The sequence below is a fragment of the Leopardus geoffroyi genome, chromosome C3 (assembly GCF_018350155.1).
Source record: "Leopardus geoffroyi isolate Oge1 chromosome C3, O.geoffroyi_Oge1_pat1.0, whole genome shotgun sequence".
NCBI lineage: Eukaryota > Metazoa > Chordata > Mammalia > Carnivora > Felidae > Leopardus > Leopardus geoffroyi.
Window position 1 is genome coordinate 13,687,115 of NC_059338.1, and position 19,431 is coordinate 13,706,545.

Below are 19,431 nucleotides of genomic sequence, written 5' to 3' on the forward strand. Positions count from 1 at the left end.
TCTAATATCTTGGAGGAGGATCCCAGAACCCTAAAAGTACTTTAGAGAGAGAGGGAGATGGCCAGCATGGAGTCAGTGTTATTTTCCCAGCCTTCAATCGGACCAGCTTTTCTCCTAAGTCCAGGGTGGGAAGTGAAAAGGTCGAGTGGGAATGGGTCTCAGCGGTGCCCATTTAGGCTGGGAAGGGGTGTAAGGTGCACAACGAGGGAGGGGCTTTGCAGAAATGAGACTGAAGAGACCGCGGTACAGTTTGTCCACAGCCCTCACTCTGGCGCATCAGCAAACCCTCCCGGGCTCAGTTCCTCCACACCTAAGAGGATGCTGGGCTTGGGCTCCACGCTTCCGTCTAAGGCTGGGAGAGTCCCCGCCTTCCGCTGAGGTTGCTGGGCTTTAGAAAGCACGGACTCAGCTACAGCTTGGCATGTCTTTTCTAGAAGGTCGGGCACCACGGGGCCAAGCAAGCTCGCCTCCATGCTTCCCCATCCTCTCCTCCCTCTTAATCTCCAACCACCGACGTCTCTACAATAACGTCCAATAACTTCAAAGAGACAACTTCACGACACGACTGGCTTTGTGACCCTGTGACCCCAGCTGACCTTCCCAGCTTCACGGGCCCTCTGCCATCTGTCCTCCCTCCCGCCCCTGCCACAGTATATTCTGCCCTAAATGCACCTGTGATTTCCCAACCGGCCAGATGCCGACCCACCACCACACCCACACCCCTGCTGCATTACTTCTTCTCCCAGAAACCCTTGACATTTGGCAAATTCTACTCATGCTGGAAGGTCCAACCTTGGTGCCTCCTCTCCTCAGAAGAAGTTCCAGCTCTTCCAGAGCGAAATCGATTTCTCCCCTCTTTGTGCCCCAACGGCACTGGTCGTATCGTATATCATAGCCAGCTCTTCACATTTTTTACCCCATAAGATGTGAGCAGCGTGAGGGCAAAGACTCAGGCTCATTTCTGTTTTTAATGAGCTAATGCCAACTCTTGCCTCTAGGAACTGCTGTGAAGGGTTAGATAAAATAATGAATAGGAACATAACAAGTAGCCAAAAAAACGTAAGGTCGTATTGTAAATGACCATCCAGAGTAGCAGCAGGAAAGTTGTATCTACTCCAGGAGACTGGTGTCAAGGAGACTCTTCCAACCAGGAAGAAAGAAGAGGTCCCATATGTCAAAACTGCAGCTGTACCCAAAACCCTGGGGACGGGAGCCATCCTTTTCTCTGCTTTCCGGAATCGAACGCACACACTCAGTGCAGCCCTCGGGTCTGCCTCTGCTGTTCAGTTTACAACAACGAGAATCAGAGACCTGTGGGCACAGGGGAGCCCGATTCAGTAGGACGTGTCTTAGAAAACCACTCTCGGTTTCACCAGATTTGCTGACCCCCGGCTTACTCCCATCTACACCAGGGGTAGAGGGAGACTTCTAGTGATTCTGCTATTAAAAGTACCCATGTTCACATACCACTTACAAAACACTTTCTTGCACACAATCTTTTGAAACCTAGCGACATCTCATGTAAGTACCGTCTGTTGACAGCGTCTGCTCTGTGTTAGATCATCCCACCCCTTGCGGCTCCCAGGGTATAAGTGAAAGGACTGAGGTTTACAGGCAAGCCACTTGTGAAGACAGCCAGAACAGAGAAGGGGCCAGAAATTGCAAACTGAGTCTCTCTGTTCCCAAGTCCACCCTCTAGCCGTGGCCCCACGTCTCCTTCCGATAAAGGTCTGTTCTGTAGTACTTTAAGGACCAGGGGGTGGAAAGCCCCAGAACAACCCAAGCTCATTCAAGCCTTCCATGGGTCGAAGCTATCCACAGAAGAAGCTGGTAATTTGGGAGCAGTCTTACAACAGGAGTCAAGGAGAGATGGCAGAACCAGATGGCCTTTCAAAGGCGACCCCCCTGAGGATCTGCACACTATGCTGAAGTTTATCAAGCCAGCCTGGTACTAGCAGTTTGAACGTTCAGTTTTCCTAAAGAGGACAGAGGGAGGGGTCAGACACCCCAAGAGTTCAGAGACTGAACTCGTAAAAAGCCTCATTTGGATTTTGAAGGAGCCGCTCTGAGGTCTGGGTCACAGCTCCTTCTCACCAGCGGAGGACCCGCTGTGTGTGTGATTTGCTAGCTCCGGACCCAACGCTGTCTGCTGTAGCTCAGTGGGGAGACTTTGACCTTCGCCTTGACATACGGTTTTATCAAAACGCTTTGGTTAAAAACTCCCAGACTGTACAGGGAAGGGGATGGGTGGTTTATGCCATTTCTTAGTAAGAATTCCCATTTGCCTCTGAAGCGGTGTTGCCTGGGGGACGACCCCATAGCCTCTCTGTGCCTGGCGAACTTGTGACTCGTTCACAGGGCTCCAGTTAGGTTCAAATAGGGTGACGTTAGTGCAAGCGTTTTGTCCAATGTAAAGCGACAAATAAGTGTAAGGTGACAGAGCTGTACTTAAACTTATTTTCAGGCGTCACTGAAGAAGTTCAGGCCGTCCACACACCGGGAAGTCATTCCAAGATAACAAGCATTTGCTTACAGTACCTTATTGAGTCCCCTGGAAATAACTTTGGAGATAGATCTCTCGCTCTGCAGATAAGTAAACTGAGGCCCAGAGCTTGAGACCGGACAGCACTAACAAGTGATTACCAAGCCCAGATCCTGACCCCTGACAGGTGTTCTTTCCACTCAACACATCACCTCAGACTTGGGAAGGGTTTGTGCAGATTTCAAGTCAGAGAACTCAAGCCACCCTCAGGACGGCTATGTGCGATCCCTGTGACACCAGTCCCATGAATGACACTTGCCTGGGGCTCCGCCTGCACCCAGGGCAGCCTCAATACACCTGCAGCCAACTATTGTTTGCTCTCCCAGCTTCACTGAGTGGCCTTACAGGTCCCCCTTACTGGTCCCAGGTCAATCTAACCATCCATTCGCGACAGATTTGAGTTTTGCCTTCTGTTCCTTTTTGGCCACACCTTAGGGATGGGAATGGACTATCCATGGCCCCTGAAACTTAAGGAAGGAGGAGGTGAAGGGGTGCCTGGGTGGCTCAGCTGGTTCAGTGTCCAACTCTTGATTTCAGCTCAGTTCGTGATCTCACGGCTCGTGGCATAGAGCCCCATATCAGGCTCTGTGCTAATAACATGGAACCTGCCTGAGATTCTCTCTCTCCCTCTCTCTGCCCCTCCCCCACTTGCACATGTTCCTTCTCTCTCTCTCTCTCTCAAAATAAATAAGATAAATCCTTAAAAAAAAAAAAAAAAGGAGGTAAGAGTTGAGGTGAAGCAAACATATGGTAAATCCACTGCCTGGAAAGTCAGCCTCCCAACATGGAAAGGGCCAATAATAACACCAGCAGCTAAGAGCCTTGCCTGGATTCTCTCCTTTAAACCTCACAAGGAATCTACGAGGTATATCCTATTTTCATTCCCATTTGCAGATGAAGAGGTAAGGCTTAGACGGATTAAATGCTGTATCACTGGTCACACAGGTAGTCAATGGCGCAGTCAAAGAAGTGTCTTACAACGGACCAGCTGTAGTGCATCACTTCAAAAGGTAACACCAGCCCGTATTACGCACAATCCTGTTCATAATAATGGAGTATTTAACATTCTTGCTTTTCTCAGCCTTTCAAATCTCCCACATACCTGCAATGCTTTTCCATGTCAAGTTTTTCTAATTCTATTCTCACACACATAGGTATGTTGATTCTCTACAGGAAAAGGATTATAACTTTTTAATCCTATAAACCAATGAATAACCAGATGCAGTCATTAAAACTAAGAAAAGTACCCAATGATATTTAATTCCTTGTCTCTTACTTTCTCCTTTTTTTTTTTTTTTTTAATGAATTAAGAGGTCCTGGAAGAGGAAGAGGGGAAAGCCCCGCAAATTACTTTATATGATTTAAATAAACTTTCTGTAGATCTCATCCCTATGGAACTGACACACCACCACAAAATTGTCATGTGTGACAAAAACTCCCTGACGCCAAAATGAAGGAAAGGGTGGAGGGGAGGCATTCTAGGTCATTTCACAATTCTCGGGATGCTCCAGAATGTGGTACTTTTTTGTCAGTACGTGTCGACTCTCTACCTTTTTAGGTGGGGAAATCCAAAGGCAATATTTTTTTATTTAAAAATGCCCTTCATAGAAAGTTCTTCAGAAGCCTGTGGTTAATTCTGTTGCAATTTCTAACTCCTTGAAACCTGACTCATGAAACATATCACCAAATTTTGTGAGCCCTCTGACATCCACTTTTGTTGAAATTCGTCAGTAAAAAACTCCCAAACATCATAGTTAAAGGGATGAGCAGTTTCTGCAAGGATTTTCTAGTTGCTTCTGAAGCCATTACGAGCCTCAGAATCTCCTTCCTGCAAGTTACCAGCTTTCCCATCAAAAAGAAAGGGACCTCCGAAGGACAAATGAACACTCCTGTCATTACAGTTCAGAATGTTATTGTGTTTTTGTTAGTGTAGGTTTATATTTACAATGGATGATACATTTTTTTTAAAAGACACATGCTTTCCAGCCTTGCATTCTGAAACCTCCTAAAAATCCCTTACAAATCCCAGGAGGATTAAACATGGAAAAAACAGGGATTTCAGATTCTGTCTACACGTGAGGTTCTTTTGCACTCACAGTGTTCCGATTAAACCCCTGTTTACATCATAAATGCAGTTCTGCAGCTCTCCTGGAATATCCATGGGCAGAATCCAAAAGTTTAAGACTCTTTCACAGTTTTCTTTCCTCCTGGTGGAGCGTTGCCTTTCCATTTGCTGTTTTACTCTTCCCCGAAACCCTTCTTTGTCATCTAATGTTGAATTTAAAACCCAATTCTTTCCAAGAAGACTCTGAAAACAATTTACAGTAGGTTCGTGTCGTATCACAACCTCCTCACCCCCATAAAGACTTCTTTCCAAACACCGAGAGGATGACGAAAAGACTGACAGCACGCCATACCTCCATACGCCCCCAGTGCTTGGAAAGGAATGTCCGCGAAGCTGGGAGCTCCCCCAGAGACTAGAAGTAGCCGTTTGAAGATGGTCTCGCAAGGTTTGGGGAGCCGGGGCTGGTAAGTCCGGTCCTCCTTTGCCTAATCCCGACTCTCTTAGCACTGGCTGCATCACTGCAGACCGGTCACCCTACCATCTCCTGCTTTTAGATTTCAAATGATGGACTCAGTTTCCTGTGTCCAGATGTTCCACAGGACCCAGTGGCACGGAGAAGCCAGGGGAGAAGAAAAGCTAAATTTCCACAGAGGATGAACCTGACTACCTCCTTTGAGTTGGAAGTGAAGCCGGGTGCTCCCAGCCCGTCCCCGGACCAGGCCAGCATCGGCAAGAACCAGTGCCTGCTGAAGTCTCGAGGTCCGTCTCTGCACGGACGACACTACCGGGGAGCTTCGTTTCCCCTTTACTTTTATGATTTTTCCATCTTCGGCTAAAACCACTCCTTTCGGAGTGAGATTCAACCAAAGCACAACCCCCCAAAGCAACAGGCACGGTGGTGGAATAAAGGCTCTCGCACCGGGCCTCAGGGCCTTCTTGGCTCTTCTGTGGATGTTTCCAGCCTCATTGGAAGACAGCCCCGAGCACTACGGGACGGAGGTGAGGGTGGGAGTGAGGGGCTGCTTCCCTGGCCTTGGCTGAATTTCCTGACGCTGCACCACCCGCCGCGCACCCCCCTCCCCCGCCCCGCCCCTGCCAAATCACAGCTATGTTGAGGGTCCTAATGGCAGAAATGCCCATCTGGTAAAGGCAGAAAGAACTGGAGTCAGCTTTCACCATCTCCTTTTGCTGACCTTGGGGATCTTGTTCTCGGCACCATTTACTCATCAGATGAAGAGATAACGAAACTAAAACACGGGACATGATACGTGTATTTCTCTGGCAACGGCTGCTCCCTCTGATTTGGGAATAACGCTCGTCTGCTCCAGCCTGCAACTCCCCACGGGTGCACACGTGTACACACACACACACACACACCCCTAACCCCTAATAAAATATCTCATTTACTAGCTCTGTTTATCGACATACGGGGTTCAGGACGGGCTGTCTGCCTCAAGCCCCTTCTCTTTTTGGAACAGCACACAACGCTGCGTTTGCCCAGAGCTTTGGGGTTTGCTTTTGTCCGTAATCTTGGTGCTGGCACCTAATGGAGACTCCCGCTTTAGCACAAGGAGACTGAAGTTTTGTGATTCGGCCAGCCCGGAGTCCACTCCTGGCTTTGCCACCGAAAAGCCGGCCTTGGGACAAATCTCTTCGCTCCGTTAGGCCTCAGTTTCCTCATTTGTAAAATGTGACTAACACCCAGTTGGAGGGTGGCTGGGAAGGCCAGAGGAAGGGAGAGTCAACGGAGGGGCTCGTCTGACCCGGCTCGGCCGCCCTCACCCCTTGCTCTTAACCAGTTTCACTTAAAGTCAAAATACGGACAGACCTTGGAACGCAACCCGGGCAACCCACTTCAGCCTTGAAGACTGCACGCTCCCCATGTGCGGAATGGAGATGACACAGCGTCTCCCGCAGAGCCATGGGGGTGCAACAGGATTGGGACCTGAGCCTGGCGCTCGGTCAGCACCCCAGCACGCGGGTTGGGCCTCTATCATTTTTTCCCGGACTCCAAGTTCGTCAGCAAAAGGGCTGTCCCTGGCAAATGTCTGTTCACCTTCCCCCCTACCTACTCATTCAGAGATTCCCCTGAACACCCAGCTCCCTTCCAGGCGGCCTGCCCCGCCCCCAATTCGGCTCAGCTCTGCTCCTCATCACCAGATGAAGCAAAAATCTGGTAAATATTACACTTACAAGGTAACAGGTCTGGAATGCTTGGCATCCCGGGCCGAGTGCTGTTACTTGTTGGCCCCAGACACGTATATGCTGCAGCCCAGGGCCAAACTACATTTGGCTGCTTTGTGCAATTCAAATAAAGATATTAAAAATCCTCCAAGTCTATAAACATTTGTACTGTTTGCTAATCAAAGGGCTACGTTTCTTTCTATTTTTTTTAAAGCCATCCGAAGAGAACTTGGCACGCGGATTGCTCTTTTCTGTTTAGAACGCAAGGAGCACTGTGCATATGTGTGCCACATAGGCTTCCAATATACATGGACACATGATTTATCTATTTTAGTCCAAGTGGACTCTACTTCCAGAGTGGACTGCCTTTCCCCGAAACAACAGACCTAAGCAACTTTCATTCCAGAGTCTATATCTGTAAGCATCGCAACAAAAGTCACTGCTTTTGGGGCGCCTGGGTGGCTCAGTCGGTTAAGCGTCCGACTTCAGCCAGGTCACGATCTCGCGGTCCGTGAGTTCAAGCCCCGCGTTGGGCTCTGGGCTGACAACTCAGAGACTGGAGCCTGCTTCCGATTCTGTGTCTCCCTCTCTCTCTGCCCCTCCCCCGTTCATGCTCTGTCTCTCTCTGTCTCAAAAATAAATAAACGTTAATTAAAAATAATAATAATAACAAAAGAAAAAAGAAAAAAAAGAAAAGTCACTGCTTTTGCGTCACATGATTAGTGACTGATAGGAGCTTCCAATTCATGGAGGTGACAGCTATGGGGGTATGTGTCCTGTCTCTACCACTTAACTGCTGTTGAACTTGGGCAAGTTATTTAATCTCTCTCTGTGCCTTGATTTCCTCCTATGTTGAATAGAGACAATAATAATACCTATCAATTATTGCCAGGATCAAATGAACCAATATCTCTGAAGTGCTTAGAAAAGTCCCCGGAGTATAAGAAGCACTACATAAGTATACATAGTAAATGTTATTGTTGTTGTCATTATTGACCAAATACCAAGTGTAAATAAAAGACAGAATATAAAGATCTTAGCAAAGGGTAACTTGTTCCTTAAGCAGAAGAAGCTAAATGCAATTAGACTTTACTAGGCCTTCCTTTCTCCACTAACAACAAGTAGAGGAAAATGGTAAAATTAGATTATATCACAGCCAGCGACTTAAAGTTGGACTTCACCAATTCAGATGTCAGGACTGAACTTTTCTCGGTCATAAGAACAGAAAAAAAAAAATACCATTTTTTTCTTATTTTTCAGTTTCTTATGTATTTATTTTTGAGACACAGACAGAGCGGGGGGGGGGGGGGTAGAAGGGGAGGGGGAGGGAGAGGGAGAGGGAGACACAGAATCCCAGGCAGGCTCTGTGCTGTCAGCACAGAGCCCAATGCGGGGGCTCGAACTCACAAACCATGAGATCACGACCTGAGCCAAAACCAAGAGTCAGACACTTAAACAACTGAGCCGCCCAGGTGCCCCTAACCTCAGAATTTTTAAATAAAACCTCGTCCCAGATGGCCACCTTGAGAAAGCACACGAGTGGTGGCTTTGAGGCGCAGGTAGGAACAAAGAAAGGGGCAACATTTTCCTAAGGATAAAGAAAATGTCGCACACTCTCTTGGTTTGCTTTTGCAATTAAAGGTAAGAGTGAGGCCTTACTTCCCCCATGGGTGACAGAAGGTCATGTTTCAAGGACAGCTCGAGCCTGCTGGCAGACATCCCTCTGGCTCACTGGCCCTGGAAGGTGCTGCTTGAGCCGGTGATGGCCATGGGCCCAAACAGCAAGCAGGTGAAGGCTACCTTTGTGCCCTTTCTACACCTGTTTGTCTCTTACCCTTCTCGTCCCCTCCCTGCGTCCCCCTGGCTCCCTCCACCCCTCCTAGTACATCCACAGCTCTTGCTGTTCATTCAGGTCCCTTCTGTGTAAGAAACAGAAGAGACAAGCACTACAACATAGACAATGAATTAGAACTAAGGAGATGGTGGCAAACAGGGCCCCCCCCCGCCGCTCACGTTACCGAGGAACAGTTAGAAGCCAGTTAGAGTAGTTAGAGAGACAGAAGGAATTTGTATCCAGCAAGACCCTCTGGGACCTCGGACTGCATCCTTTGGAGGCATCTATCTCGCAACCCCATGACATGGGGTAGACTTTCTCTCTGGCCACAGCCGGACAAGGTAGAGGAGAGGACTGGGCTTCCCGGGGGTCAGCAGGGGCAAAGCTATACCACCCATGCTCAGGCACCAAGCAACAGAACAGGACTTCTGTTCTTTGTACTTGAAGAAGCCTAAGTCTCTCTCCATATAAAGTATATTAGGGGGAGGAGCACTGAACTGAATGAATCACAGTGCTGATTTGGGGGTGGGGTTGGTGGGGAGGGATGTCCTTGTGGTTAACCACATTTTACTGGGGTTTTTTATTGATTGCAGTTGTATTGAAAGAGACATGAGTCAGACATACCATATCCGAAGCCACGTATAGCGCTGGGTTCTAATGGAATTTCAATGTAGGAGAATGTCACGAACTGTACTATGAAATGTGAAAAGCTTTGTTATCGACATAGACCTCGTTTGCTTCTGTCCTTCCACGGCTGAAGAACAGCCTGAGTTTTTTCTAGTTCCCTTCTCCTTGTAAGGCTGTGGCTATTCGCTGCTGAGGTACACACACTGTTCCGTGGACAAGTACAGGTGGCTTCTCTTAAAAGGTGGTTTCGTTAACCAACCACCTTGCCCTTGTGCTACCATTGTCCTTTGCTGTAAATATCATTCAGCAATTTTCTACGATTCTGCTTTGTAGAGGGTTGCCAGTGTATAGACCTGCCCCCACAAGCAGGCTTACAAGTTACTTGAGGGCAGATGTAATAGAACAATAACAATTTAAAAATTACAGCAGTAAAAGGAACATGACTTGTTTGGAAAGGCGTGCCAGCCGTCGCATACCCCACCAGGATTATCCCATTTTGGTGGAAGATAAGAAACTGAGGCTTAAACAGGAAACAAGCCCAACCCAACATATGGAACCAGAAACAGTGTCACCTCGACTGTACCCGGATTATGTGACCCCAGCGTATTCCTCTGGGCCGTGCGCACTGCCTCTTCCAGAAGGGACCCACTTTTTATCCGCCCGTGTGGTTCCGGTACGAAGCCCTTGAGGCACTATATGCTCAGTAAATATTTACCGAATTAAACTGAATAAAACAAAATTTTCCACATCAGTGTTTCCAGGGACAAGCCAGGCAGGGATTAGAGACACAACAAGAGAGGCAGATGTACCCACTTCGTTGCAGAAAGAGTTAACAACACACGTAGTCCTTTTAGGCAAGTTCTGAGAGCTTCAAGCCCTCCGGAGAAGACAAAGAATGTCATTCTGCCTTACTTACGTCCATCAATTTTTAAACTGTATCTCTGATATTATTTCCTCTTATCAAAGTTGCCGGCACTTTTTAAAATTCTTTTCGTAGACTTTTTAAAAAATGTATGCTTGCTTTTCTCAACGTATGGAAATTGGATGTTAAAAAACATGGGCTGGAATTTATGGTTTCTCTATAGTTCTCAGGATACAAAAGCTAGAAAGTGAAGATGTCACTGATCACCCTGAAATGGATGAATGGATGAATGAATGATGATGGTTTACTTAGCCCCTACCCTGTGCAAGTTATTTTTATGTATGATTTTTTTTGAAGTCCCTTTAAGAAGCAGATTTTTAAAAATTCGTTCTCATTTTAGAGAAGAGAAAGATGAGGTTCAGAGAAGGTAGCTGACTTGCCCGATATTACACCGTTAGGATTTTATCCGGGTCTCTTTTATGCAAAGCCTGTATTTTCTTTCTATTATATCGTAGACTAAGTGCCACACTCAAGAGTCATCTTTGGCTCATGTGTGAGTCACTTTCTTGGCTTTATCAACCAACGGTTAGGATCAAAAAAACCAAAGGCTGTCATCTTCACAAGTTTAAAGGAAGGGACCACCGTCTGTTATAACAAAGCAAAAGAAACAGAGAGGCCCATTATATGAACCCGTCTGTCTAGACAGATGACTAAACAGGGGTCCCTCCAGGGTTAGACTTGAATTTCCTCCGTTCAGCCTGTTGGATATTTAGCAATAAAAAAAAAAAAAAAAAAAGAAAGAAAGAAAGAAAGAAAGAAAGAAAAAAGAAAAAGAAAAAAAAAAAAGCGCTGCTTAAAGGCTGTAGTGCTAATCCACGCCCTTCTACACTACCCAGAGAGTAGTTTAAAAGTCATTCCAGTGCAGCCTGCATGTGTTAAAGTTTCGAGCAGAAATCAGATTGAGACAAGAAGGGCCCTAAAAATACTTGTGCTGTCTGGCTAAAGACCCAAGAACACAGGCCTAACCGTCCCTTTATAACTCCAGTGACAGCAGTGTGAACTCGCAGAGGGAGCAGGGTGCAATCCAGGTGTCCCCGTAGGACTCTGCATGGCAAGCCAGCATCACAGTGGGGCTTCTCCTCTTTCACACGGGCTGGGAGGTAGCTCCTCCTCCTGCTCCTCCCGTGCCCTGGGGACTCTGCCCTTTTTCTAACTTATAATATGAAAGACACTACTGCCAGCTGAAGAACAAGTCAGCCTCCTTTCATCAAGGCTAAGAGAGATAAGCAGAGGCTGGTGATGTTTTCAAGCCCATTAATATTGCTACGCTTTGTGTACAGAAAGGTCTCCCAGGTAGGCAATTAGGAGTTGGCTACCAGACTATGTGGCCCCAGGCAGAAACTGGAAGCTTACCCATTAACTAAGATCTTTCTCAACTCCCCAAGAAATCCTTAGCAACATGGAAGGCACTGTTTCAATCATGGCCCATATTTGCAAAATTCATTCACTCCCTCATTTAACAAATAGTTACTAGGTGCCCGAATCTACAACATTCTTTCATATGTATGGGGATAGATAGGAGTGCCAGGAACAGGTGGCAGAATCTCTAGGGCCTTAGCCTGGTACCATTCTGGACTTTTAACAGGCATTCAAGGATAAATGCAGTAGTTTAAGTAAGGACTCAGATTTACCAGCCTGCAGAAACACAACAACGATAACCACAGAAAGGTTGGTCTAACCAAGGAACAAAACGAGAGACGCCCGGATTTTGTGTTCCACACCCCAGTGATTCCGCGATCTGGACAGCAGAAGAACTACAAGGAGGCACCACACTTCATGGGAGTTCACATCACAAGAAACCACTTCCATTCCCCAAATGGGGAACACGGAACACAGACGCGCTAAACTCGGAAGTCACCACCTAATTCCCACATCCGTATTCAAGCCCTCAGGTTCTGGCGCGTGCCTTGAACTTTCCTAGGTTTTTAGGAGCGAAATACCGTATTTAAGGGAAAAGAACAAAGACATCCAAATATATCATTTTTTCTTTTTTCAAAAATGAATACTTTCTTAATAATATAGACACATATTATTCTCAGTGAATGCCCCTTTTCTGACATCTCATCCTTTCATCCAAAATTTTATAGTTAAGCTTATCATCTCAGGGGCCAGACTGATAGGATGAGCTTTGGAGTCAGAGAGACCAAGTTCGAGTTCTGGCTCTGTCACTTATTAGCTGGGTGACTGTGGGGGAAATTCCATGATGCCTCTAAGCCTTGGTTTCCTTACCTGTCAAACGGAGAATGATAATTGTGTTTACCTTATAAGGCTAATATTTAGCACCGTGTTTAGTGCAGCTATTCGATAACCGATGGCCAGCGTTGGCATTATTTTTCACCTTAATTAACGTTACTAAAGACAGAAACTGCCCTCTCCCTCTACCAATACCCCTACTCAAACATATGCCTTTTCTTCATGCAGAAATTCACTCTAGCTGGACAGAAAATCATAGTTTCAACGAAAGCTATGGAAACCCCCAAAACAGAGGTTCTCCACTCTAGCTGAACATTAGAATCACCTGGGGTTCTTTGGAAAACAAAAGATGCCCGTTCCTCCCCTGCCCCCACCAACTGAGTCAGAACTTCGGGAGGTGGCCCCCGGTATATCAAATGCCCCCTAGGTGACTCAGTGAGCAGCTATGTGGAGAATCTCGACACTACAGCCCTCAGACGGCGACCGAGGCGTCGACAGTCAATGCTTCCAATGAAGGGTCTGAGCACGGTGCTATCTGAAGTCCACGGCCAAGACCCTGCCACGGGGCCAGCGAACCTGTAGGTTAGCTGTCCTTGGTGCTCCCCTGATCCCTCTCCGAAAAGACCGCCCTCTCCCTAACACTCACACTCAAGGCAACAAGCCCTGAAGCGTCCGTGGCCACAGTTCCAGAGGGAGCCGCCCTCCCGCTCCCCTGAGTGTGGGCAGCGGACAAGGTAAGTAGCAGCCTTGGAAAAACAAGCCACACTGACCAGGAAAACAGAGACGCAACCCCTGCTGCCGGCACCAACGCATGCGAGTCAGCTCCACTTCAGAGCAAAGGTACGATCCAACTGAATATTAGAAAAACGTGGTCTGGCCATTTCGATTTCAGAGGATCCAAGACCAATTGTGACTCGAGTCAGCGGACAGAGTTCACATTCAGCAAAACAGCCCCAGCAGCTGCCCCAGGCACACAGCGGGCCGATTCAGAGACACAGATGTCCAGCCGTGCGCAAAACAATGCTTTCATTTTTTTCTGCTCTTTCCCACCACAGACCTCAAGGGCAGGATGGAAAAGCCCATCATCTGCGGCCACTAGGGACAGGCCGTGGAGATGATTATGAGTGTGCCAGACCAAGCCACCGAGCTTGCTCAGGGGCCATCAGCACGGACAGGCGGTTGTCACTGTGTTGAGAGTCACACGGGAGATGCCCCATGCCCGCAGGGTCACTCTCCATTTGCTCACTGGACACAGCAGGAGGGAGCGTGAGTCTAAGCAACCTACCTAGTAGGTCGCTGTCAGGAGACCAAGGTTCAGGTTGGACAGGATTCTAGGCAACCGCACGGCACGTGACGTTTCCATTGTCAAACGGGCATGGAACTCACACGCATCTTGTGACCTACTCTCCTGGGACGCAGCCTGGGTCTTACTGGGGACAACATCTATCAGATACTGCTGGGCGCGTCAGGACCATGGTGGCAGTCTGAAACCCTGAGGCTACGGGATGTCACTACACTACATGTTGGGGAGGCAAGCTTGAGTTTTAGGCTTTCCCGGACATATGTAAGTTTCACCTAACACATCAGGGCTTCCTTCAAAAACCCAGTACTTGCCAACTGCACCATTTATACCAGATAAAAATGGAGAATGACATTTATGTCTGTCTTATAAAATCGACCTACTAATTATTCAGTAAATATCCATTGTAAAAGTCCCCATAATTCCACAGACAAAGCAAGAGTGTGAATCCAATCACGTCACACACACGATACAGAAAGTTTTCAACATGAATGAAATCTTTCTTCCTTCCCCAACTCCTCCACCTACACTGTGGTGAATGGTATCAGTTGTTCCAAATGTCTGCCCCTCTCCCCTGGGCCCATTGCCCCCTGGTGTTCACTTTTGTGCTCCCTTCCTGTGCTGTTGAAATCAGGTGTGGCCAATGGAACCCGGGCCTGGAAAACAGCCATATCTCCTGGTCCAGCCAGGAGGTCAGCATGCCCAAGTTAGAGGCTGCTCCTTTACCTGGGTCCTGGAATGAGGATGTCATCGAGCAAAGCCATAGCCAACCCAAAAATCCTTCTAATCGAGCAAAGCCATAGCCAACCCCAAAATCCTATAATATGACCATATTATAAGGTCAATTTTGGGGGTATGCCATTGAGAGGAAGAAAAAAGCTCTAGATAGTGACCTTGAGCTTGTAAAATAATGCCATATTCCACAGAGTCCCATGTGACCACAACACATCACCATCTAATAGATTTTATAGGCAACAGGCAAATTGTGTCTGCTGAATGTATCACCCTTGGATAAGAAATACTTGATATAAAACTCCTATCCCCTAGGCTCAGTATTTCCAAGTGGGTCTCCTTAAGGAATGTATCAGTTTTTTCAAAGACCACACCAAGTGCTCTGCTGTTTCATGATTCATTAAGATGGTAGTCATGCAAACTCAGAGAGGAAGGAAATAATACAAAAAGGGAAATCTCTTCCTTCCAGAAAGCATACACAGCTTCCTATTGCTGCTTGAGGACTGCCAAATGGTAATTTCAAAGGTTGTCCCTCAAGCGGCAGGTATCACCTCCCCCAGGAAGACCTCCTTCACCTCTCCAGGACAAGTTAAGCAATTCTTCTTATTTAGAATCAGACCTCTTACTTAGATAGAATCAACCATCTGGTGTTGGCTTTTTGGTTTTGCTTGGTTGGTTTGGTCTGCCTGACTTCCTCACTCAGTTACAGGCTCCCTGGGGATAGGATCCACACCACATTCTTCCATCCGTTGGCCTACCTAGCACAACACTTGGCCCACAGTAGACTGGATAGATACTTCTCATACAGACGGATGAAGGAATAAGATCGACATTCCAGTCTTACGGCTCAAAACTTAAAAGTTAGAAAGCAAACTCTGGTCCAACAGAAATGCTTTTCAACGAATAAGAGACACAGTTTTGCAAATTCCCTGGCTTATGACCTCATTTCAAAGTTTAGGCAAAGACACTAGGCACATCTGGACACATCCAAATACGCTTCTAAGCCCAACTCTCTAGTTGACACGAGGAAAGGTAGTTTGTCCTTCTTTCAGGCCAGTACATCGTCCCCAATGAGTTTAGTGCCCCGTGTCCCTGGCCGCTGAGTCAAAGACGGCTGTGAAGAGGCATTACAGCGAGTATGAACTCTAGTTCTGCCATTCCACACTTGTCAGCACAGATAGGAGACCCAAGAGGTTATCTGAAAACACAGATAGCTTCTTCCCAGAAAAGAAAGGGCAGGTGAGTTGACGATAACTCAGGAATATTAATTTAAAACACTAAAAACAAACCATGTTCTATATACAGAACCCATGGTAGCTTGCCTATCAGATGATTACTAACGAAAGAACTCAGCACTATTTGAAATGCTTGATATAGTGAAGTTTCACGTGGAAATGCAGCTGCCAAACGGCCGTCGCGATACATTACGAAGACCTCCTCGCTGCACCTCACGCCCCTACGTCAGTCACCCTGCGGACTATTCTCAACTTCACAGCCACCAGGACAACCTTGACTAAAACCACCGTCCTCCCTCTGTTGCTCAGAGGAAAAGCCACAGGCTTTACAAGGACCTGTCTGTCCAATACCATCTCTCTCATCTCCTCTCCTAGGACACTTTTGATCATCCTGGAACACGACCAGAGCAGCACTGGCTGTCCCCTTTACCAGAAGTGGTCTTTCCCACACAGCTCCAGGCTCCTCTCTGACCTCCTTCAAGCCTCTGCTTAAATGCCACCCTCTCCACGAACGCTTCTATGCCCAGCGTCTCTGAAATTCCAACTCCCCTCTCCAGCCACGACCCTGCTCCACGTTTTCCGCTCTAACGTTTTCAAAATTCTGTCATTCTTATTTCGTTTTTTAAAATGAATTATTTATCTTCCTCCAAAAGGTGGACCTCTCTAAAGACAAAGGTGTTTTGCTGTTTGATTCACTTATCAGGGTCACTAGCACCCAGATCGGTGCCTGACGCATGGCAGACACTCGGTAAATACTGTAGAATGAACTAATATCATAAGAGTGTCCTGTTTCTACCTGTGCCTTCCCACAATCTCTGCATGCATTTGACATTCATTTCTCTCAGCACTGTACCTGTATTTGTAATTAATGTAGAGATCTTTTCATTAAAAGCTTTGGGGGGAAATAGTATTAATACCATCTGCGTTCATTCTTTGCATACTTTTCATTCATTTCATTCTTTTCATCCTTCAATCGTGTGGGATGGTTGGTGATATAGTCCATGTAGAACCGAACATTTCTGTAAATAGTTTGATAGCCCCAAAATCCTACAGTAGTTACAGCATATCCATAATGTGTGGCCGGATTCAAAATACTTACAGTTCCAAAACCACATCAGAATAACAGGAGGTATAGGACCGCATAGATACCAAGCAATTTATCAGTAACTTTTCTTTTCAATAGCTGCTCAGATTTGCACCTGCTCTACTACCTGTCGTTGAGAAAAACAGCATTTGGAAAGAGGAAACTGCCGTTACTCAAAGCTGAGTTTGGCTGAGAGAGTGAGTAGAGTTTACATTCCATTGTCGGCTAGATCCTTACCCCATGGAATGTCTGAGAACGGAATTCAGGCCATGAAGAGGTCGGCAGTGCTTTGATCCAACAGAACGTCAAGAAATTAAACACTATACGCTGACTTATACGTTACCTATGTCACTTACACATAATACACGAGTTTTCCAAATTCTCCTTCCACTCACAGTTGCCCGGTTGAAGGCACTTGAGCGGAAAAATTCACCCCCACGCATAACTTCCAAACTAGGCACCCATTACCGCGTGTGTCTAATTTATTTCCTTACGCACTCATCGCTCCCTCTGTGGTGAAGAGGGAGCAAGGAAATGTGTGACACTATTGACAACAGCCCTACCTCGGTATCTGCACGCACGTGGGAGAAGGGAAGGCTCGGGGCCAAGATTCTGCTGTGCCGTGGATTAAGGGTCCCACACTTGGCAGAACCAGCTGGTCAAACAGAAGCCCTACTGGGTCCGAATCCTTCCATGCTGAAGGGCTGTGAGTACACAGACCTGCGCGATCGGAGCATCCACAAGCGCCAGCGAGGTCAGAACAGCCCTCGGTGTCTGCTTAGGTGTCCAGATGCCTCCACTCCCCCCGCCCCCCTCCACGGATCTTGAGATCCACGGATCTGGTCTGAGACCAGGCCAGGGAATCTGCTTTCTGTGACACCTCGGGAGATACAAATGCAGGCCACGCTTTGAGAAACACCATCTTTAAACCTTCACGGGGCTACTTAACAGCCTCTCATTCAGTAAATTCTCAAAAAAAAAAAACAAAAAACAAAAAAACCAAAACAAAACCCCAAACCACCTGAATTTGCCTTCACAATTTTCAATCCATTTATCCACAGGGAGCCCGTTCCAGCTGCTGATCTTCTGGCTTCTTCTATCTCATTAGGAAAAGCTTCAGGCAGGCTAACCTGATCTCAAACCAAGATTTTTTTGGGGGGGGGGTGATGAATTTAAAAAGAGAAAAATGATTCAGCAGCCACATGGGCTGTGAGAAGCAAGGACCACTTCGTCCTCCAGAGGATTTCATTTCCAGCTGATGAAGCATCAGCACCGCCAGTCCAGTCGTGGGTGTCAGAACACGGAGTTATCAACTACACCCAGGTTAGAGAGTGAGAACAGCAAGAGGCGCCACAGGCCCAGCTCCCTCCGGCCGCTCCCAACATCTCCTTGGAAGGGAGAGGCGGTTCACACAAGGTGACAGGGATGGCCGTGGAGCCGCTTGGCACAGGCCAGCCTCCACTTAACGAGCGCTCAGAATCACACTCAGCATGGAGAAATTCACCCTGACCCTGGACACTTGCCCCTTGGCACCCACTCACTTACATTTTTACTCAATTACTATTTCTAAGAACAGAGGCAAAAAAAAAAAAAAAAAAAAAAAAAAAATGCAGAGCCCCACTGCTCAGCGGTCTTCTATGGAAGGTCTGAAAGGGGTCCGCAGGCTCTTCCCACAGGCCTGGAGGCCGGGGGTGGGGTGACAGAGCCTCCCACTGTACGGGAATCGACATGGGGCTGGTGCCCTATCTCTCCTTTCCACACCCTCGGAGACACTCCTGATCTTCCCAGACTCGCTGAAGAGCAGGGTGGGTTTCCAGTGTTTTTTTTTTTTTTTTTTTTTTCACCAAAGAAAGAAGGAAGCTTGTAGCAATTAAATGACCGAAAATAACCCCAAGTGAGGAGTGTCTGAGAGGAAAAACCACACAAGGAAGCAGAGTGGGGCTCTCAACTCGTTTACTAGGGGAAGAAAAGCGGACAAGGAAACGAATCCAAAGTAGTCACCGAGAAAGTGATAAAAAGGAAGGGGACGAGATTTCAAAGGGGACGCAAAAAGGAGGCAGGAAAGTGTGGGAGCTCCGTGGCCTGGTGGAGGGCGTGGAGGCCAGACCTGAATTCAGATTCTGGCTTTGCCTGTGCTGTGCCCGAGGACAGGGTCTTTCCCTGTCCAAGCCACGGTCTCCTGACACGTGGGGATCGTCACCCAGGCCGTGCCCAACCCACCGACACGGGGAAGGGGTCAGGATGATGCGTCTTAAGTGCCAGGGACACAGGAGGGAGTCAACAAATGTTTTCCTCCTCTCATTCCATCCTCCCTTTCCTTTTCCAAAAAGCTAGTGGGACAAACACCAGATAATTAACTCTTCTTGGTTTGGACAGTGAAATGAAATACAAATTATGGATTGAAAACAAAATATAATCTGTGTCACAAAAGGGAAATCTAAAAGCATGGATTAAACTTTTCACTCTTTCCACATGGCAGTTCTTAGCCACTTCAGTTCATGAAAATAAATGTATCGTCTCAGTAGAATCAGGTCTTTTTGAGGAAACCCGGCCTAGCCCATTGGAAATAAACTACTTTAATCCTTCCTTCCCTGATTCCTAACAAGCAAGGTTGGGCACGGTACATTGCACAGGAGGATATACCAGTGAATCAGGTATCTACCAGGGTAATAAAAACATTTCTTTTGTCCCTATCCGGGACCTCTGCCCACAT

The 19,431-nt window shown here is 47.2% G+C and overlaps 1 protein-coding gene across 4 annotated transcripts in view; it reads right to left on the reverse strand.

Annotated features, from left to right (window-relative positions):
• Positions 1–19,431, reverse strand: part of TGFB2 (transforming growth factor beta 2) — an 83,807-nt gene that overhangs the window by 46,850 nt on the left and 17,526 nt on the right. The gene's annotated exons all lie outside the window — the stretch shown is intronic.